This window comes from Cryptomeria japonica, chromosome 6 (assembly GCF_030272615.1).
Source record: "Cryptomeria japonica chromosome 6, Sugi_1.0, whole genome shotgun sequence".
Lineage (NCBI taxonomy): Eukaryota > Viridiplantae > Streptophyta > Pinopsida > Cupressales > Cupressaceae > Cryptomeria > Cryptomeria japonica.
Genome location: NC_081410.1, coordinates 9,620,568 through 9,644,812, shown reverse-complemented (window position 1 = coordinate 9,644,812; position 24,245 = coordinate 9,620,568).

Genomic DNA, 24,245 nt, shown 5'->3' with positions numbered 1-24,245 from the left:
AGTCACAACCAGTTTTGTTGACAACCTTCTTGAGGATATAAAACAATGTTTTACTGGTTGCCTTAGCTTGGTCATTCCCTTGGGGGTAATGTGGAGTGGAATAACGATGTTGGATATGGAATGTGGAACCTAGATCATGCATATGCTAGTTTTTGAAGGGGGTTCCATTGTTGGTAGTGATGGTGGAGGGAATTCCATAGCGGCAAATGATGTGATACAGGATAAACTTGGACACTAGTGGTAATGGTGAGAGGAATGGATTCAACCCACTTGGTGAAGTATTCAATAGCTACAACAGTAAACTTGTGCCCATTCAAGAAAGGAGGATGGATTTTACTAACGAGGTCCAAGTCGCATGTTGAAAAAGGCCATGGTGTTGTAATCGCTTTCAAATCCTATGCTGAGACATGGATTAGGTCTCTGTGCTATTGACAAGGCACACACTTCTTGTCAAATTCACAACAATCATGTTCCATGGTGGGCCAATAATACCCCACTATTAAGATCTATTTGATAAGAACATATCCACTCCTATGAGCACCACAAGTTCTGGCGTTCACTTCTCTCATTGCAAGATTAGCTTCGTTAGAATCTAATCATCTAGCGAAGATGACATGATAGCTGCAACAATATAGATTGTCTCCTATAAGGGTGAATAACGTACAACGTTGACTGAGGTTTCATTATCCGTTATGAGGTAGGTTAGGTGGAAGGGTACTGTCTTTAAGGTATGTGTGTATGTCGTGGTACTAGGGTGATTGGGGGCCAATGATGTTACACACCATTTTTGTGTGCAATGTTTTAAATCCTGGCTAGAGAAGCTGCTCAACTAAGAACTTATATTTAGGGCTATCTGATTTGATTGTGAGAAGAGACCCAGTGGTGGCCATTAAATTTGTATCTTTGTTCTAGGCCTTGGGGATCTGATCAAATATGACGCTCTAAAATTTTAGCTTGAGATCAACAACCATTCTTTTGTATGGCAATATTTTATCATCTTTTATTTGATAGTCATAATTCACCTACTGGATGACTAATTGTGAGTCTCCATAGACAAGAATGTTTTTGATATTTCATTGAATAGTTGTCTAGAGACCAATGATGGGCCCTTTGTATTTTGAAATATTATTGGTGCCTGGGAAAGACAACTTGAATGAATTGGGGATGAGATCGCCTTGAGTAACAAATAAGAAACATGTCCTAGTTCCTTTTTGAGTATGAGAGCCATCAAATTAGATATTCCAAGAGGGTTGTACTATGACCACGCAAACATATTCATCTAGGAATTCTGTGATTAATAGGTAAGCATCGACCAAGAGTGTTTCTGCTATTTGGTTTGCAATTACCCATCCTTTGATGGCCTTTTTATCCACATATTGGATGTTGAATTCACTTTGTAACATGGCCCACTTAGCCATATGACCAATGAGGGTTGTCTTGGATAATAGGTACTTCAGGGGATCAATCTTGCAAATGAGCTTGACAGTATGACTTAACATGTAGTGTCAGAGCTTTTGTGAGCAAAAGACAATGCCTAAACATGATTTTTCCATAGAAGAGTAATTAAGCTCATAGCCCACTAAGGTCCAACTAATGTAATAAATTTATCGTTCCTTCTCATAATCATCATGTTGTGTGAGGAGTACCCCAATGATAGTTGAAGTGATTGAGATATACAAGAGCAGAGGTCGACCTAGGATGGGTGATATTAAGAATTAGGGATGAGATAAATATTCTTTTACCTCATCGAATGCTTGCTGGCATTCAAAAGATGAGTAAATGGTTAACACTTATTTGTAAGTTGAGCAATAAAAAATCTGAAAGATTGTAATTTTCTTTATAGGCTTCACAGATTCTTTAATGTTCTAGGAGGAGGCTTTTCTAAAATTGCTTTGACTTTCTTGGGATCAACCTTAATGACACATCTAGAAACAATGAATCCTAGTAGCTTACTCGGTGTAACACCAAACACACACATTTTAGGGTTTAGGTGCAACTTATATTTATCAAGGCATTCAAATATCTACTCAACGACAGTTGGATGCTCTGCTATTGTCTTTGATTTACCTAGTATGTCATTTACATAATCTTTCAGTATCTTGTGCATAAGGTCATGAAAATTTATTGTCACTGTGTTGATAGGTGGCGTTTGCGTTCTTGAGACCAAAAGGCATGACCTGGTAAAAAAAAGTTCCCCATGGAATGGTAAACATTGTTTTATGTTGGTCTTCTTTTGCTATTTTATTGAGTTATACATAGAAAATTCATCCATGAGAGAAAGTATTTCATGTCCTGCTATCAAATCAAAAAGAATGTTGATGTTGGGAAGCAAAAGTAATCTTTAGGACGTGCTTTATTAAGATCTCTAAAATTTGTGCATACTCTGATGTCGCAACAAGGTTTATAAATAGGTGTCATATTAGAGATCCATTCCAAATATTCAATTGGTTGAATTAACTTGACCTCTAATAGCTTTTCCAACTTTGATTTGACCAACAGTGCAATTTTGAGATGCATCTTGCGCAATTTTTGTTTAATAGGTTTAGCATTTGGATCCACTGCCAGGTGATGGACTACTAGTTTAGGATCGAGGTCAGGCATGTCTGCATAAGACCATATGAAGCTGATGGGCCACTTATGCAAGATCTTAGAGAAAACTTGAAATTCGTCGTCAGATAGAGAAGGAACTACATGAGTGATATGTGGATTGTCTGTAGTATCCAAATTTATTTCTTTGGTCTGATCTATGAGAATTGGTGATCTTTGAAGAACATGTTTATTGGTGAGGTGAAGAGGGGAGTCCTCATCATTTGGTGCCTTAAAGAGGTTTTCAACAAAAGATACACCCTTTATTTTTACTATTTTATGGTATATAGGTGCCTTAAAAAGGTTTTTCACTATGAGACTCTTGATATTTTAATTCTTTTTCACTTGTGTAGTTATTGATCCCCTCTTCCCCAAAGTAACCTTGAGGATCCAGCTTGTATATTGTATTGTGCACAAGATGATAATATGGTGCACACTTAGTTGCCCCTAGGAATTGAAGGAGTGTTGTATCATTTTGGAATGTGTCAATGTGTGAAACAATTTGGTCCTAATCAATGAGTCTGGGATGGAAAAGAGGGAGGTCAATTAGGAGAACGAATGTGTCAAATAGGGTGGATGTGACAATGGTTGAGGAGCTATCTATATCATCATACACTTGTTTGATAGCCTCCTCAGGCATGTCTTCGATATTCCTTGAAACATTTTCGTTATTTCTAGAAGTGCCAAACAAAGTTGAGGTTTAATGGGAGGGACATCCAAAACCAAGCCCTCGATGGAAAACATTGGGAGTTGGATCAATAGACCTCTGAATTCCACTTTCTTCATGTCCTAGTCCTCCACCTTGATAATCCCATTTTTGAGTAGCCTTGTTTGTGAGTTACGAGATATTTCTCTTTGAAATGATTGAGGCGAGTATCATTATCCAGGGAGACATCTCTGAAGATCCATTAATAAAATTCTCCTTCTATAACCTCGTGGTTGAGTTCACCATGGGATTGGAATGTGGTGGAGCCACATTTTCAGACCATGGGTTCTTTCTTCTTCTTCTCTTTAGTGGGTTTCCCATGAACATGTGGATCAAATAGGAGTGCCCACTGTGAAAGTTCCTTCTGTGGCGTATTCATCGCAACCAATGTCATTGATCTTGTGTTGGGAGAAGGTAGATGAGATAGAAGTATTCTCTTTTGCATCGATGAGTATGGTATCAGGGTCAACATATGAGGATGATGAGGCAGCTTGAGAAGCTTCGACGTTGATACTTGGGCAATGGTGCAAATATGGAGAGGAAGCCTCGAGAGCACAATAGTACTGGAATGGTCGAGCATTGTCATGAATCATGATTTTACAACCTTGGTATGGGAATTTGAGGCATTGATGATAGGTAGAAGGGGGAGCTTGCATGGCATGGATCCATGGGTGACCAAGGAGGATGTTAAATGCCAAGTCAAGATCAACGACATGGCATAATATACTCTGTGTCACTAGGCCCACTTGAATAGGGAGATTGATCATCCCCATTGAACTTCTCTTATAATTATCATATTCCTTGATAGTGATGCATTGGTTTAGCATGTCTACAACAGTGTACCCCACTTAAGTAACAAATTTCAATGTACAAAGATTCAAGACAAAACCATTATTAATAAAATCTCACTTCATCTCATAGCATTTAATAATGGCCTCAATGTTTAGCAAGGGAATGTGATTGAGATCTAGGACCATGGCATCAAATTGTGTGAAACTAAGGTGATATGTGGACAACAGGTGAGCTACCGTAGCTTGAAATTGCATAGGGTTTATATCACTAGAAACATGGGCCTCTTACAACATTCGGGTAGGAATCTCCTAACTAATAGGTGAGGATTTTAGCAAATCTATGATGGATATCTATGCAGGAGTTTATCCTAAATGCTCAAGAATGTTATATTGCATAGACATGGACACTGAGGGTGTAGTAGGCATTAGGGCCTCGAGAATTGTCAAGAAATATCTCTTGGTGGTTCCCACACATTGAGTGTTAGCTCCCTTGACACGAGTCATGTTGACATGATCCTCTGCCTGAGTAATGTAACCTATCGTACTACCATATTTGAATGGCACATTGTTATAGTTAATATTGTTGGTAGTACGACCCTAACCGAACATAAGATGCACTAGCTTCTCCTTGAGGTTTAGGAAGAGCATTCTTATACATATTGAAGCTAGCATTTGGTGACTTTCCCATGATAGGGTCAACAACAATTTTATCCTAGTCAATAAGATCCTGGACCAAGTGTTCGAGTTTCATACACTTGTTCGTATCATGACCCTTGATATGATGATAAGTGCACCGTTCATTATCCTTATACCAGTCAGGCTTACATTTAGACTCGTCAAATGGTTGCCTTTGTGGATACACAACCATGTTATGTTTCTCCATGCATCTAAAAATTATATTTAATGGTTTCGCCATGGGTGTAAATTGACGTCGTGGGCCATTGTGACCTATCTGATGGGAAGGAGTTTGAGACATGGTGATTGCATTCGTCCTATTAGTATACATATTTTGTGTTTGTGCTTGTGGATGTTGATAAGTCTAAGGTGGTATATTGACATGGATTTTCAGGGAAGGATTGGCATACGATTGTTGTGGGGGATTAACATATGTCTGCGGGGGTATTGGCTTTGAAATCATAATCATTTGCATTGTCTTAGAATCTGGGACCTCATCACCTGCAGCATTCTTGTTTTTGTTCTAATACCTTTATTTATCATTACTAGGCTTAGCGAAATACTCTTTGTAGAGATTGAAAATTCCTTGATCGATCAAAGCCTTTTCTACGAATGACCCTTTAGACATGATGTCTTTGAAGGTGCTTGCGCAATTCAAGTGTATGTGATATGCAAGCTTCGAGTGAAGATTACTGATGACCATCGAGACCAATTGAGTGTCTAGAACTGTACACGAGAGGTGGCTAGCGAGGGCTCTCCATCTCTGGATGTAGTCTAAGAGGCTTTCACCTCCCTTCTTCTTGGTTTGAAAGAGATCAAGCATAGAGATGCCATTTTCTATATTGTAGTGATAATGACCCACAAAACACTTTGACAAGTTTGTGAACATAGTAATAGTGTTGGATGGCAACTTGGAAAACCATTGTAGAGAGGGTTCATTGAAAATTTTAGGGAACAACCATAGAAGATAGTTGTCGCGCCATAACACCTCTTGACAAGCCAAAAAGAAATCCTTAATGTGATGACGAGGATCACCTTTCCCCTTGTATTTATTGAATTTTGGTATTTCAAAGTGTTTGGGGAAGGGCATGTTGTCATGATCAACTTGTCAAATGCATAAGGACAAAGATCATCAAATTTAGAAACTCACTCAGAGTTGTCTTGTAAGGTTTTAAGAGTTGCCTTAATTTCTTCCCATTCAGTATTGACGAGAAACAAATCAAGAGATGGTGTGGCAAATTGATAATGTGGTACTTGATATGCCACTTGATGTGAGTGGAGATAATTTGATTGTTGTGGAAATTTTTGATAGCTTATCATGTTGTGATATACAGGAACTTATTGTTGGATAAGTGGTAGCTATTGATACTCAGGAGGCTATGAGTATGGTGCAACTTTTTGTTGTGGAGCAATATGTTGTTGCTCATATTGCACATTTGGAAATTGTTGGACTTGAGGAGTGCCACCTTGAAGATAACTACACCCAATATAGTTAGGATGCACATTGGGTTGAGCATTGTATGATGGGGGATTTAGATTGGTGCCACCTAGCAATTGATGAATATTCGTCATGACATAGGATGAAGGTGGTGCTTGCAAGTAACTAAATCATGGTTCTAAGATGACAAGTTGTGAAGTTACTTGTGGTTGATACTACAGAGCACTGATAACTTGCAACATGGACTACACAGGTAGGGTTGTGGATGATGATGACATTATGTAACTCATCTCCCCAGTCATAGCTTGTGTGATAGGTGGTGGCAGATAGCTTGTGTATATGGTGAAAATGGATAACAATAATAACAATATTGAAAGGCTAAATGAATTCAACCACAAAACCCTAGCCTAACAATCAACAAAGATCCACCATAACATATGAAGATTACCTAAGACAATGCAAATCAAACGAAATCACAAAGATTATACCATCACATGTCCAATAGGGTTTTGATCTCCATTCTTCCCATCTCCATTGATCTTGCTTGATATATTTGCTCTCAGATTTTATGTGCACAAGAGCTCAACAAAGAACGGAATGTGGTTGCAAGTAAGATCGTAGTGTAGTCAATTGCATAAGTTGATTCCTTAGACTCAGTGATTAGGGTTTGATAATGAAGGAAGCATCTCCTTATATAGAAGACACTATATGAAATGGAGGGATAAGATTGAGAGGTGTAAAAGGAGGTCGGCTATGATTAGAGGGTAGGTAAAAGAAATAATAAAATAATGAAAGGGGTAGGTAGTGTATGAATTAAGAGATGAATGACATGTGTCATAGGTAGAAAAGGCTAATGAATTAATTAAATAAATAAAGATTTATTTAATTAATAGAGGAAGTAGGATCAATTAAATAAATAAGATATTTATTTAATTTAGGAAAATGATAATTTAAATAAATAAATGTATTTATTTAAATGAGAAATAAGGCTAGAAGAGGATAAATGAATTAGTTAAATAAATAAGGATTTATTTAATTAATAGAAGAATTAGGTTTAGATAATTAAATAAATAAAATATTTATTTAATTAGATTGGACAATTTTAGGTGTCTACATTTTGCCCCTCTTTGAGACAATGCAGCTTGTCGCGTTGTTTCAAAGAAGATAAGATGAACTGATACAGAGTTGCCCTAGAATGGGAATGATATGCCCCCTCGAGAGATTGGATGAAAATGTCTGAAAAGATTGCAGACAATCTCTCGATAAGAAAGACAAGATAGAATGGATTGACCCGATAAAGTGACAAAGTCACGGGATAACGAAGACTGACTCGGAAAACGAAGGCGAGGGCTAGAGTAGGCTATAAGATAGACCACGGGGGAAAATACATCCTCATTGTCATCTACACATCCACAAGAGCATATTGTAGAGCGAGAATAGAGCAGGAGCAGTCAGTAGTGATGGCTTTCACTCACAGATTCGACTGCGTTTGCCGATTTCAGAGGCCAGCAGAGGCAGGAGAGCCGGTAAGTACCACCAAACCTCCTCGTACTTTGACGCATTTAATTTTGTCATTAATGCAAGTCGAATAGGGTAATAAATGTGCTTAGATTAGGGTCCAAAAGTGTCAAAAAAATGTTTAGGCGCGTCTGCGTTGGTGCCAGGCACGTCTATGTTCGCTAGGCACGTCTGTGTTTGTGTCAGGCACGTCTATGTCTGGACCCGTGTCTGCATCAATTGCGGCCGCGTCTGTGATGGACAGGCGCGTTTGTGCCAAGAAGGCACGTCTGTGTCTCCCAAGCGCGTCTGTGCAGAGCATAGGCACGTCTGTGTCAAGTAGGCGCGTCTGTGTTTTTCAGGCACGTCTATGCAGTCTTTGACCGCGTTTATGTCAGGTAAGCACGTTTGCATTTGAAAAGTATGAATTTGCATCTTCTAAGTCAAATCGGCAGTTCTGTGATGAACATACGCTATCGATTGGATAAGCTGCTGAGAGGATACACTCAAGCAGGTCCTCTAGGAAGATTAGGATAGATCAAGGCACTTTGTGATGAATAATGAGTACCAAGATAGAGTACTTTGTGATGAACAGGGAGTACTGAAATATGAGTAGCACTTTGTGATGAACAGGGAGTGCAAATGTGAGCAACACTTTGTGATGAACAGGGAGTGTCACACACGTAGTACTTTGTGATGAACAGTGAGTACCACTAGGATAAATAGCAACACTTTGTGATGAACAGTGAGTGTCACTAGGGTAGATAGCCATATGCATTTAGATAGCGAGTAGCATTTTGTGATAAACAGTGAATGCCACTATAATTGACATGATTGAGTTGTTTGACTGCAGGAGTATTTGCCGATGCTAGAGCCACGGGAGAGATTCCCGTCGACGCAGAGGTTGCGACCTAAGTTGTCGCTCGAGGACAGAGCTGCCATCGAGGAGATGGGTTTGAGACATGTGCTATATGTGCCTGAGTTTTGGGAAAACATGGGTTTGCTGACTGCACTGGTTGAGAGATGGCACTCTGAGACGTGCACGTTTCATCTGCTGATGGGTGAGATGACAGTCACCCTGGAGGATGTATATAGGATTATGCGGATACCGATTGATGGGGAGCTGATTCTGTATGATCGAGACGGAGACAGGGATGCCCTTAGACGAGTGTTCTAGGATCCAAGACTGGAGATGAGGGTGGGACACATGGCATGGGATACCATGACATGGATAGGATTAGCACTACCAATAGTGTTGGCAAGAGTGATCAGTGAGTTCCTCTGTATCAGTTTTGTACCATTTTGTATAATGATGTAGACACCTGCGGGTGATTGTAGCCATATGATTTTGACATCATTGTATCATGACACTTTATATATATATATGAGATGATTCATCTTTGCGGCAGCTATATGCATGTGTACCTATGTGATGAGATGTTCTTATGTGATGCTTATGATATGGATGCAAATATGTATATGATGCAATGCAATATTTTTATTTTTTTTTCTGTTCATTTATGTTTTATATGTGTATGCATGATGCAAATGTGAATGTAAGTAATGCAGATGAATATGATAATGCAAATGTAAATTGTGCTAACAGGTGTTGTGTGCAGGATGTGATGCAGTTGTGATATCTATATGTATGTATGAAATGCTTATATGTGGTAATGTAGGTGCAACTACATGAAATGCAAATGTTTTTGGTGTGTCATTATACTTAGTCATGTGATAGCAGGCTATGCGGACTCGAGAAGGACGATGGAAGTCAATCAAGAAAGGGGGGATGAAAGACAGAAGATATGAAAGTGAAAGAGCTTCTTGTGCATTATCATCATTGAGCTTTATTATGGCCAAATAGGTTATGACAATCGAGGCATATGTTCGACCCAGAAAGTCATTGTACCTGTTTGCATGGAGATAAGACAGTCACCAACAAGGAATGCCCCAGTTCACACTAGACTCACAGTGTCCTCATATCCTTGGACAAGTCATAGCAGTACTAAGAGACAATCCACAGACAGCAAAAGAAAATAGGTGACGATACCCCATCCTCGCCTTTCTAGTCAAAGACATCCTGGAGATAGAATCTCTAGTCAAAGACATCCTGGAAAAGCTAAAAGACATGTCACCAGAAAGATGAAATCAAAAGAAAACCAAGACTCGACACCAACACCCACTGTAGTCCTCAAGTTTAGTGCCTCTTGTCACCTGTACAAGTCTTATTTGATTGTGGTCACAATGTTTACTTTCACAGAAAGGATAGATAGCACTGAACCATAATGTTGTCTGAGTCTGTTGAAAGATTTGATTTGTTGAAGCCCATTGTTGCTACTGTGTCCCATCTGAAACTAATTGAATCCATGAAACTGATACTTTATTGTGGAGAAGATGAAACTTTATTGCGGATCTGTGATGCAAATGTTGCTTTATTGCGGATTGTGTGCGGACAGACTGAAGGAAGCTGGAAGAAACTATACTCCTCGAAACATGTGATGCTCTTAGTTCCACACCCATCACTAGACTTAGGATTTTCCTTAGCCACAGATAGGATCTGATTTATTATGGATGGAAAGGGAGGTGAAAAGGGAGGTTTATTATGAATGGCTAACCAATCTTGGGTAGATCAATAACAAGCCATGATGGGAATGAGTAAGTTTATTATGAACGAATAGGTTGTGAGTGTGTGCAAAGTGAAATGATGAAAGAGAATCCTAAAGGAGGGAGGAGCAATGTCTCTACGCATGGTGCTGGTGACCCAATTTTCACCATGGTACTTGCCCAGGGTGCCACCGAAGTGGTTTTCACCGTTGGACGAAATTATTTCTCTTTACTTATTTCGATTTTTCAATGTTTTTTGTGTCACAAGGCGCCTGTTTTCCAGGTTTTCACCAAGTAATGATTTTTTTTGTTTTATAATTTTTTTTGTATTTTTGAATTTTTTGATTTTTTTTGTATTTTTTAAATTAGGATACTCTGAAGAGCTATGTGTAAAACCTGCGAAGGTGAATGTTGTTGATAGGATCCTCCAAAGGTTCACCTTCTGTAGTTGAGAGCTGATATGCCCCAGATCCATATGCTGCTGTAATAATGTAAGGACCAAGCCAATTTGGTTCGAACTTTCCCTTCTTCTCTCTGTCTTGCTGATTTTTAGGATTTTCTCTAAGAACCAAGTCACCCACCTGAAATGTGTGGGGCTTCACCTTATGATTGTAGTTGCATTGTTCCTTGATTGAATGATGTGTAGCTTGATTGAATGTCTTCCTTGATGAAGGAACTGAGATAGAATTACTAGTGTGTGGACTACACAGGCCCGTATGCGTGTCACCTGAAGAAGTTTGGGCATCCTTGATAACCAAGTCTTGCGAGGAAGCTCCATTAAAGGTCCATGATGTATCGCTAGAAGGGGATGGATGTGTGGAACAAGTGGAAGAGTTATGAAGGCTTATGATTGTGAAAAGAAGTGAAAGTAGGATAGCATGATGGAGACTTAGGATCAACAAGTATGCTTTTTGACTTGAAATTTTAGAACTTTTGCCCCCAGTTATTTTGATATTAGGGGAGATAAACTCTTGTTCTTTTTCTTTTATAGGAGTTTTATCCTTGACTTTGATTTTTTCAGAGTCCAATAGCTTTTGATTCTGATTTGGAATAAAGGACTTTTCTTTATTATTGACTTTTAGATTTTTCTTTTCAAAGCTTGATTTTTGATCCCCAATGAGTAAGGGCTTTTGTAATTCTTGTTGATCCAAGTCTGGAAGTGGAGTGGAAATGGAATGAGTGGATGATATGGTAAGGCTATGTGAGTTATCAAGAGGGTTGGCGATATGCTCAGTAGATTCTTCGCTGGAACCACTCTTAGGACTATTGATATCAAGAGTTGCTTGCACCAGTAGAGGAGATTTGCATTCAGATTTAGTAGCCACAACGCTAGATGGTTCACACCCAATTCCTTGCAAATTATTTATAGATCGTTCTTGTTGACTGAATGTCTTAGGAGACAATGGGAGTTGATCAACATGAAAGATATACTCACCACATCCCATGTCTTTAATCTTGAATTTTTCTTTTATCTCTGCTTGTTTTTATGTCGAAGCTTTCAATGATTCTGGATCCACATATGCTGAAGATGGAATAGCCTCTCGATTGACTGGTATTGTTATTTCTGATCTATGTCGCATATTGTTGCAATATATGAATGAATTTGGATCCGCTTTGGTAGTCACTTCAACTCCATTGTGTGGAAACTTGATACATTGATGATATGTAGATGGGACTGCTCTCATCTCATGAATCCAAGGACGTCCTAGCAATATGTTGTATGTGAGATCAAGGTCTAGGACTTGATAAATCACATCTTTTGTAACTGGCCCAACTCTGAGAGGTAAGGTGATTGTGCCTTTGGATGAACGTTCTTCATCATCATATGCTTTGATAGTAATTTTGTTTGTAGAATTTACAACTTTATCAAAATATCCCAATTGCTTAATAGTGCTCAATGTACAAATGTTTAGACCTGCTCCTCCATCTATCAGGACTCGTTTGATTCTATGTTTGTGTATGAAGGCTTCGATGTGTAGTGGTGCATTATGTGGCTGACTTACGGAGGCATCATCGGCTTCTGTGAATGTAAGGGAGTGTGGAATGGAAAGGTATCCCACCATGGCTTGAAACTGGTCCACGTTCAGATCGGTAGGAACAGCAGTATCTCTCAAGATTTTGTCAAGAATGGATTTATGTGTGGGGGATATGCGTAAGAGCTCAAGGATGGAGATGAGCACGGGTGTCTTCCCTAACTGTTCTACAAGGTCATACTCAAGTTTGGTTGATAAAGAAGAGGTGTTTTTAGTTGGAGCACCTTGTAAAGTGATTTTACCTTGACGGGTTGTAACATGACATTCAGAGGTGGGTTCAGAAGAAGATCCAACACCTTTTAAGACAATCTTGGGTCTCTGGGTAGAATTCTCAGGGTTTTTGTCCTCGATGATAATGGTAGAGACGTAATTGTCCATCGAGATGTGATTGATAGTTGAATCATAGTTATAAGATGCTCTTGTATAGTTGGTTTGGTCATTTGTGGCTTTAGCTTTTCCCTTGTCATGTTTTGGGAATGGTTCCTTAAACATCTCATGTTCTTGATTGGATGAATGTCCCTCAATCTCAATATCACCTTTATCAATGAGATCTTGTATGATGTTCTTCAATTCGATGACAATTTCTTGTCTTATGACCCTTGCTCTTATGAAATTCACAATACTCATCATCATTCCACCAATTTGGTTTGACCTTTGGTTCATATGGCGGGAAATCTGGAATTGTGATCACCTTGTTTGCCACTAGCTTCTTGAAGACTGACTCAAGTGGTTCTCCCAATGGGGTGTACTTCCTTCGTGATCTGGAAGTTGTTGGAGTATTCACTTGATTGTTTGTAGAACTTGATCCCAAAAAGATGACTTTGGGTCGCACTGTGTTGGCATCAACAACACCATCATTGACTGTGTTCTTGTTTTTATTCCAAAATCTTGGCTTGTCTTTTCCTTTAAAGTCATCTTTGTTTTCCTTGAATATCTTAATGACTCCTTGTTCAATTAGGACCTTTTCTGTCGCTAAGCCTTTTTCAATGACGTCCTTGAAGGTGGACAAACAAGCTTTTCTTAAGTCATAACCAATCTCTTTGTTAACATTTTGTGTGAACATTTCTACCATTTGTTTTTGTGGAATTTCACAAGAGCATCTGCTGGCTAGATTTCTCAATCTTTGTAAGAATGATGCAAAAGATTCTCCCTCTTTTTGCTTGGTATTGCACAAAGTAGTGACTGATATGTCTGTCTCTATGTTGTAGGAGAAATGTTGAATAAATGCCTCTGCTAAGTCACCCCATGACTTAATTCCAGGTGGAAGTTGGGAGAACCATTCCATAGCTTGATCGTCTAAGCTTTGTGGGAATAATCTCATCAAATATGTCTCTTCTGCTGCTACCTCAATGCAAGCTGTGAAAAACTGTCTTATGTGTGCCTTAGGATCCCCTTTTCCTCTATACTTATCAAATTTAGGCGTCATAAAGTGTGTAGGAAAAGGAGGCATTGGAATGCTCTTGTCAAATGGATAAGGACATATGTCTCTCATTGTGTATGTTGGCTTCGGTGTATTTATGTCCTCCATTTTCTTTTGTAAGTCCCTAATTTGTTGCTCCAAATTGTTCTTAGGTGGAGATCGACAACTTGGACCATACCCCATGCTTGAGGCACCAATTGGAGGAGGAGCATGTTGCATATATGGATGATATTGATCATACACATGTTCATATGGAGGAGGTCGGTAATGATGTTGCGTATATGGACCACTTGGTATAGATTCATGTTGAGGAGTGAAATATCTATTTTGTCCATGTATACCATATTCTACAGGCATGTCATGTTCTATTGTGTTGCCCCCAAATTTGACATGAGGTTTCCTTGTGTCCAAATTTTGAGCATGCCTTTGAATATCCAATTGCTTTGGTGGTTGATCCTTAGCATTGGTATGTGATTGAGCATATATGTCTGCATAAGACTTCCATAATGGTCTGCGAAGGTGGGTATCATATGTTTGACCATGTGTATGTGGGAGCTCTGGTTTTTGAAGCAAAGCTGATGGTGATTCAGGTACCATATGTGGTCCTCTATTTCCTCCACTATTAGGTCTCCTTTGATCCATATTGGAGTGAGGTTGTTGCAAAGGTCTATGTTCCATTATTTGAGACATGTCAAAATCATGAGGTATCTTGGCTCCACTTTGTGCCATCATTTGTAAGAAGTATTGTCTATCCCTCCTCATTATTTCCTCAACCAATCGATTGAAATGGGGATTCATGATGGATTCTTCTACATCTGCTGAATGTACTGAAAAGTTGTCCACATTGTCGTTGTGTGTAGCATTGTTGTTTATAGTGTCCATGTTCTCAACATTTGGCATGTTTCTATAGACATCCATGTCAAGTAATGTAGTATGATCAGAATTGAAAAAGATATCATTGTCATACTCATAAGAACTCATGTTTGCGGACTCTTGAGCCTCTTTAGTTTCTCTCCTAGATTTTTGAAGATGGGTTTCAACCATGAACTAGGTATTGACCAAGATGTGAGAGACTAGATGAAAAATGGAAAGAGTATGGAAGACCAAGAGTTGAATGGAATGTAAATGAATCTGAAGTGTACTTGCAATGCCCAAAGTGTAAGACCAAGTATGTATGTAGTAGAGTAGGTGTGACTTCCAAAGAGAGGATAGTTTCTCTTGATGAGGTAAGTTGACCTTGACTCTAAGTAAGACCAAATGAGACCCAAAGGTAAGAAACCTTGATGAGGGACCACTCAGCAAAGTGTTGTTGTATGTAGTGTGTTGACAAAGTATGATGAGGACAAGCAAGTGGCCTTTTGACTCAAGTTTAGACAAATGTGAATGTAATGTAAGATGTGAAGCAATGATAGACTTTGTGAGACCCAAGGACAGGTTGAATGCTAAATGAAACCCTAGAGAGATGACTAGGAAGCTCAAGAATTCCGAAACTGACTGTGTTGTTTGCTGGACTGTAACAGTTTTTCAATTCTGGACATAGACGCGCCTATATACTTCACAAACGCGGTTTCCTGACACAGACGCTTCTCTGCTTAACACAGACACGCTTCTGAGATTTTTTTGCTTGCCAAATGCACTATTGACTGTTGGAACACAGACGCGATTCTGTCCTTCACAGATGCGACTGGACAACGCAGACGCTATTATGCCCGACACAAACGCGTTTCTGCAAATTTTGTGCAATTTTTCCAATCTGTGAAGTTGTTTTGTTGTGATCAAATCTGACTGTTTGACTGATTTTCGTGACAAGAGGACACAGTGTTGATGAAGACCCAATGTTTGCAAGTGTCTAGACTTAAAATGACTCCAAGAAAAGTGTGTTGTTTGATGTAAAAATGTTTTTGCATACACTTGAAGACACAAAAGACACCATGTTTTGTTGTTTGGTTTTGAAATGTTTTGAATGTTTAAAATAAGTCAAGCACAATTCTTATGGCTGGCTAAGACAATAGTTGTTGATCCCACATGGGGTTTTACCCCCGAGGCTACGCTATTCAGAGTGGATACTTAGATGCTTGACCTCACTGGCTCCACCCTCAGCACTCACTTCTCGGGTCAGCCAAACATCAATCCCCATGAAAACTCCCCATGGCGAACTTTGTATCTCTACTAAGAACCGTATGTGTGTGGGCCGCTACCAGAGGTCCGACCTCCTGCCCCAACAACTAGAAGGATTTGGGCTTCTAAAACAAAAAGGTGCTAGTAAGGGCATCTGCTCGTGTGGCCATACATGCGGCACTTTCAGCTCTGTAAATACAGAAGGCTCCCAGCCAGTAGGGGTTACGCCCTACAAATGATCAAATAAATTTGATCAAACGGGTTTATGGGGAGACATAGTGTCGGTATGAACTAATCAGCACACGTTATTCATAGTTTTCACCATGAATACATTTGATTATAGTGGTTCGGATGAGGTGGGTTTTCCTCGCTACCACTTGGGTCGTTCTCTTCTCACTAGTAGTCCTAATGACCACACGGGAAGACAGGCCCTCTAAAGATTAAACAAAAAGAGCCTATTGCTCAAGACACAAAAGACAATGATTCAATTTTAGTGCACCAATGGAAGTGTTTGCTAGTTTATGAAAACAAGACACACAATAAAAATCCAAAACCCTTTCCAAATATCTGCAACAAAGAGTTGTTAGTAGTTTGGATTTGTTTGAAATAATCACCCCTTCCTGCATGCACACAAGTTAGATAAATTTTAAAATCCAAAAGACTTTGTGAAAATAGGGGCCTTCAACCAAATGATTTTGCTTCCAAGACAAGCTGCACCAATTTTGTTAGCTAGATCTGAAAATGTTAGTCCAAAAAAAGACCAGATCTGAAACCCTAAATGCAAAATCCGAAAATTGAATCAATGAAAAATGCAAAATCTCAAAACTGGGGAACATAGACGCGGTTACCCTCTACACAGACGCGCCTCTGTGACACAGACGCGGTTCTGTGAATCACAGACGCTGATAAAAAACACAGACGCACTTCCCAGATGCAGACGCGGATTAAAATGACACAAATGCGTTTCAATAACACAGACGCACCTTTTGGAAACCTGCAAAATAAAAATTTGTCGAAAACACAGACGCGATCCAAGATGTCGCAGACGTGCCAGAAAATCAAAAACGCGATCCGAGAGTTCGCAGACGCGGAAATGTCGAAAATATTGTCGGAAATGCCAGATCTGCAACTTCAAAATACAAAATCTACGACAAGATGTTAAATGCAAAAAGGGACAAGAGTCCCACCGGGCGTGCCAAAATGTATATGGTGAAAATGGATAACAATAATAACAATATTGAAAGGCTAAATGAATTCAACCACAAAACCCTAGCCTAACAATCAACAAAGATCCACCATAACATATGAAGATTACCTAAGACAATGCAAATCAAACGAAATCACAAAGATTATACCATCACATGTCCAATAGGGTTTTGATCTCCATTCTTCCCGTCTCCATTGATCTTGCTTGATATATTTGCTCTCAGATTTTATGTGCACAAGAGCTCAACAAAGAACGGAATGTGGTTGCAAGTAGGATCGTAGTGTAGTCAATTGCATAAGTTGATTCCTTAGACTCAGTGATTAGGGTTTGATAATGAAGGAAGCATCTCCTTATATAGAAGACACTATATGAAATGGAGGGATAAGATTGAGAGGTGTAAAAGAAGGTCGGCTATGATTAGAGGGTAGGTAAAAGAAATAATAAAATAATGAAAGGGGTAGGTAGTGTATGAATTAAGAGATGAATGACATGTGCCATAGGTAGAAAAGGCTAATGAATTAATTAAATAAATAAAGATTTATTTAATTAATAGAGGAAGTAGGATCAATTAAATAAATAAGATATTTATTTAATTTAGGAAAATGATAATTTAAATAAATAAATGTATTTATTTAAATGAGAAATAAGGCTAGAAGAGGATAAATGAATTAGTTAAATAAATAAGGATTTATTTAATTAATAGAAGAATTAGGTTTAGATAATTAAATAAATAAAATATTTATTTAATTAGATTGGACAATTTTAGGTGTCTACAGCTTGAAATACTCGTAGTCCAAGCAGGTGCTTGTGTGGGAGACACATTTATAGGTTGAGTAACTGGATTAGAAAATGTTGTAACATGTACTGCACTAGAGGTCATGGGAATTTGAGCCACCAAGGGAAGCGATGTGATAAGTTGTATAGATGGTGCATTATGGATACCTCCTCCTGAGAGTGAAGTTGGTGCAAGCCCCGATGAATTGGCATAAAATGGTTGATAATGTCATCCAATCCTATTGATGCAAGTTGGGCACTTTGTTGTAGTGGTGCCATTGGCATTTATTGTCGAGATGACAATGCTAATTATGGGGGTTGTTGGGGAGGTTAGTTTCTATTGAGGGGGTTCTTGTAGACTAGCCATCATAGGTGTATCAAGAGATGCAACAGTCATACCTTGGGTGACCATGTTAGCAAACATGAGGCTTTTGCTTGCGAATCTCAATGATTTCATTGACCATTTGGGTATTATTCAGATTCAATAGAAATTGGTCAATGGGATTGATATGGGCATCTATTTTATTAGGTCGATTAACCATAATATTGTTAGAGACAATCAGCCTAAGTGAATCATAGTTGATAGGAACATTTCCTGACATGATGGGGTTGATGCCCAAATTAGGATTTAATTGTGGATCAAAAAATCCTACTCCAAATTGAGAGGGTTGTTGTTCCCTGACTTGTCAAGATCAAGACCAAGTAGTGACAGGCACAAACTAGGAGATGAAATGATGAGGTGATGAAAACACAAATCTGAAGTCAAGGATTGGAATGATCGTTTGATTTGATCCAACTGATGAAAAGAAGGAATGAAGACAAAAGTGATGATTAGATTGAAGACTAATTAATTGGCAGATTGACACTCAAATTACAATTGGCTAATGTCTAAATGAAGTAATGTGACACTGAAGTCACTCAAGAGGATGCACTCAAGCAACAAGGTAAATCAATGTGAATCAAACCTCTAGCTTGATGTGATAAAATCACAATGACATTTAAAAGATTAAACTCTAGACACGATATAGTCAAAGATTTGGTGATAGCTATCACATAGAAGGTGAAGACCATATTGCAATTTGAGATAGATGAGACCGAAAGGATAAAAAATATTTGGGTCTATGAATTAAATGATGGAAAAGAGTGAAAGATGGGAAGATTGAGTGATTAATGCGATGGAAACGAATGATGAATTGATGATGTAATCAGTTGGAAAAGAGAGATCTATTTTGATTGGAAATATTATCCTTAACTTTGGGGAAGCACATGCAATGGTGATTAAATCCAAGCGACATAAGACAAATAAGGACAAAGATATCGATAATCATGGCGCAAGATAGGAAGGATGATCAAAACAACCACTAGCCAACCCGAGTGAAAAACTGGCATTCCAAATGATACCTCGGAACTGAGGACAAAGAAGAACTCAACATATTACAAAGGAAAACCCACCAAACTAAAGAGAAAACTTGATGGAACAAGGTTCAAACCCGCTTGAGTATGAGTCAAACTCACCAATATAAAGGGAAAACTCACCAAACTTGGGTGAGAACCCTCTAAAGGATCCAATGATTGAGATGAATCGCAATGACTACGACAAACTTATCGAAGTGGGGTGCAAACTCGTTGGACTGAGATAAGATAGAACCTAGGCACAACACAATGTGAACCCACCGATATCAAGAGAAAATTTATTGGTTCTCAGATATCCTTGCAAGAGATGGACTGATTGTGATTGCGCTAAGTATGTCAATCTAGCTCAAAATAAAAGGTGTTCTTGCTAGACTAGAAAGCGAACCAGCTGAAGGACGGAACTAACCACAACTTTGTGAAATGCAATGTTTGATATTTTGGACTGATTTTGGCAAAAGATTCTTTGTGACACAAGCACATCAAGCATGAGAATGAATTTTATAACACAACTGACATAAAAGAGGGCCTAAATCAGTCCAAGATGTTTATAAACATTGGTCAAAATGTGCATGCAAATCAAACAAGACAACCTGAGTTTGGAAAGATGGATACTACTTGTTGAATCCCCACTTGGATTTCTCCAAATACTGAAGCACAGTGGACTAATAGAGATTTAAGTGGTGCTAGCACCCCCACCATGACACACACTTTTCAGGCACATTGAAATCTCATACCTTGAAGATCCGAAGATCTTATGAATCGAGGGACATATGTCTTACTATGAACAATACAAATTGGGGTGGCTTCAGAGGTTCGACCTCTTGCACCAATAAGCATCAAATATTTTGGCTACTAAAACATGGTTCAAAGTGGGGTAATTATAGGTGTCTAACCAGGTGGCATTGACTCACTTAAGACCCTATCCCAAAGGAACCATTGATGTAGATGGACATCGATAAGCAGTCACATTTTTCACCTAACTTTTTAATTTACATAGCAAGCTAAAGAAGTACCACTTGGGTCATTCTCTCTCATTGGCCTTAATGGCTTCTCAGGAGGTAGACCCTCTAATAAAAATTAAAAATATTTGAGCATCACTAACACTTTCCTCTTGCACCTACGACCATGAGAGCCAAGGGAGAGGATAGTGTGTGTTAGTAGTAGGTCCACTCTACATGCACAAGCATGCCAAACACAGAAAACACTTGTTATTTTCCCTTATCAAATTAAAGCGTGTCACTAGATTAACAATAAATCACAATGCAAATTTAAAAAGGATTCAAAGAAAATATGTTTTCAAAAGGCACCCCTCTTTGGCAGTCCTACAATAAATCATTAATGTTTAAAGAATGGGGTCTTCGATAAGCAAGATAGCTACATAAATGTTAATGAAAAACCAATCAAACAACAAAATTTAGCAAGTTAGAAATAATGTGATAAAATATAGATTTGAGAAAATGACAATCAAAACACAGAGACCATGAACCTACAGAAGCATAGTGCAAAACCGCTAGAGTACCTAAACATAAAGCATACCCGCTGTAGTTGATGTCAAACCCATTGGACTATATTAATTTGATTCACAGATCCGAAAGTAGAAACACATAACAACACTAACAGAGAAAACCTACTATAGTATGAAGCAAACCCGCTAAACTATAGAATATAGCCTTGAAGGCATAACATAGAATAAAATGCACCTAAAGCGAACCTGCTATAGTTACCCATGAACCTGCTAAACTAATAAAATGATAGAATAATAACCAGACAGGCCTGAGAGAAAAAAGACCCAAAGCTAAAAATCACCAGTTCAAACCCATGAGAGTTACCCTTAAACCTGCAAGACTATGAAAATTACTAAAAAAATAATACCTGCAAACAAAATGGTAGGAATACGTTCTTGTTGGAGTTGGTAGTGAGCTCATTTGAATTGACCATGTTCCATTGAGACTGAAAAAGATAACCTGGTGATGAACTAACCTCCACCAAAGTTGAAGTCGACCTTTGAAATCACATTTTTACCTTCAAGCACCAAAAATCTATAATAATAATTTACTTAAACAACGAAAAAGAATTAAAATGAGCCATGAAGTGGGTGCCATCAGGCATGCCAAAAATGTGTGAGTGAAAATTACGCCTGAAATATATTGATTGAAAAAACAAGCTAACAATCCAAGCAAACACAAAATTCCATCAAACACTCAAGATGAGAACGTTATGGAAGCAAAATTAGAAATATTAAAACAAAATAAAACAATGCAAACCAAAATCAACTTCGATTTGATAGTTCTTTGATTTGATGTGTGCTCATGGTGCTGAGGATGCTCAAATTTACTCCGTGATGGTTGATGCAAGGTGTGTATGGTGATGGGATTGTGCAAGATGAGTGTTTAATTCAGCATTATGACGGTATGATTGTGAAAAAGTGGATGAAATGCATAGAAAGTAGAGGGATTAAAGAGGATTTGGAAAGGAGAGGAAGGGGTTAATAAATGAGACACTGGACCTCAAAGAAGACAAGTGGAAATCCTCAAGGTGTCATGTGGAATAGGATTCCACACTTGTTGGCTCAACCAAGAATGACAAGTGTCTTTGGAAAATACAAGTGTCAAAGACAGGAGTGGCATGTGTCCCTGAGGACACGTGTCTATTTAGGAGATAACCACCAAATAACAAATATTATTTTTCAAATATTGAAGATATTAGGAATGTGCACACACATGTGAGGGGGAGGTTACAAGGGATAAGGTTGGTTAAGTGGATAGGGTTAGTTAGAACCTATGGATTGGACTAGGATAAGGGTTAGATGAGTATTTATGTTAGGAGACATGTGACTCAGTTACATTATTGGAATTATTTAAATTAAAATAAGAGAAGAAAAGGATAACATGAATTATTTTATTTAGTAGAAGAAGGGGAAAGAGGGATTAATTAATTGAAAGATTAATCAATTAATTGGACATGGATTTATTGATTAAATTGTTTTAGCCAAAGGGGATGTCATATTTAATTAAATAATTATTATCCAACATAAGTTTGTATCTTAAGTGCACTCAAGAAGCCTCAAGTCTCATTATATGTTCAGGTTGCTTTGTTTCCAAAATGGTCAAAGTTCTGGTCCTTACCCATTTGTCTTATATTCAAGGGTGCTTTCAGATTTTAGGTTTTCAATGTGCATTTAGTTATTTAAAAGTTGGATCTTTATTTCCATAAGCACTTTGGTTTGGTCTTTTGTAAAAATCTTTTAAAAAAAAAGTTTCAAGATAACTTGTGTTGAAAAGTAGAATCACGGGTTCAAGAAGAGATAACTGAAAGTTTGAAGAGAAAAAAAAAATCTTCAGTTCACAACCCTAACCCTTCAATTGTTGCCAAAGAGACTGAAGTGAAGGTCTTAGTTCTCTTACAGCCAAGAATAAATTTGTTGTTATCATGTTCAAATGGAGAATGAAGAGTATTGATGGGTATGTATTATTAAGAAACATTTAAATCTCAAAAGCAATGACAAAGCATTTATAAAGAATTTATAAGCAGTGCATAATAGGAAGATTTTTGTCCTTGTTATAGTCTTTGTGAGATTTCATTTAAGGTTTCTTATGATTACTCAGTAAAGAGTCTCCACATCGTTGATTGTTGCCCTAGTCTCACTGTCAAATAATATTTGTAAGCTTTCTTTGATGCCCTTTGGTTGATCCTTAAATGTTATCTATTCTTTAATTGTGGTATTGATGTAATGACAATGGTTGAAGAAGAGGTTTACAGTGATATCTCACAATCCCTAGCAACTACAAAGAGCAAGACAATGACAAAGATAGTGAACTAGTCATAAATATAGTTATTGTTTGGCTAGTTGTGTAATGAAAAAAGTGTGTGAAATGCAAAGGGATTAAAAGATAGCTAATTAACCAAAATACACAAAACATCATACACCTCAAGATTAGAATGATAAAATCGAAACAAAACTTAAAATAACAATGCAACGCAAACCAAAATTCCCACTTCAATTTGATTATTCCTCGATTTTATGTTTGCTCAATGACATCTTTGGATGCTCGATATTGCTCCATGATTATGGCTACAAATGATAATTGGTGGTGATGAAATAGGAGTGACTAATGATTTCTATAGAGTAACGATGCATTTGGATGAAGGTGGATGATAAGTAAAGGAAAAGAGGGGGGTTAAATAGAAGATGAGAGGAGAGGAAGAGAATGGAAAAGGCAACCATTGTCCTCAAGGAAGACAAGTGGCACTCCAAAGAGAGCCATGTGGAAGAAGGTTCCACGCTTGTCCTCAAGGGGAAGAGACAAGTATCCCAAAGGAGGGACACATATCTTGGAAAGAGATGACCTGTGTCCTCAAGGACACGTGTCTTTTGGGGGAATAACCACCCAAATAGAATATTTTCCAATATTTAGAAAATAAAGAGAAATGTGTACACATGGAGGTTAGGAGGGAGGGTTGGTTTGGAAGGATAGGGTTCGTTAGGAACCCAAGGGTAAGGATAGGATGTAGGTTAGGTGGGGGTTAGGCTAGGTTGGGTTAAGAATTAGGAGACATGTGGGTTAAATGAGATTATTTGAATTTAATTAATACAAATAAGGGGATGGAAAAAGGGGGCGTTAATTAATTGAATGAATTAATTAAAGAAATTGGAAAGGGGTTAATTAATTAATTCAAGGAATTGGAAGAAAAGCAGAGGATTAATTAATTGGCTAATGGGCCATGGCTTCATTAATTAAATAAAGTAAGCCAATGGGGACGGGATGTCATATTTAATTAAATAATGTGAATTATTTAATTAACATAAGCGAGTAATGAAATTAAATTCAATTCAATTAATTAGTCAAATTTAAGTGTCTACATTTTGCCCCTATTCGCGGTGGCACTAGAATAGCGTCGGTCTGAAGACCTTAAGGCATTTGTTGTTGGGATCCAAGAACACTGAGAAAGGGGGGGTGAATCAGTGTTCTACCGGAATGGAGA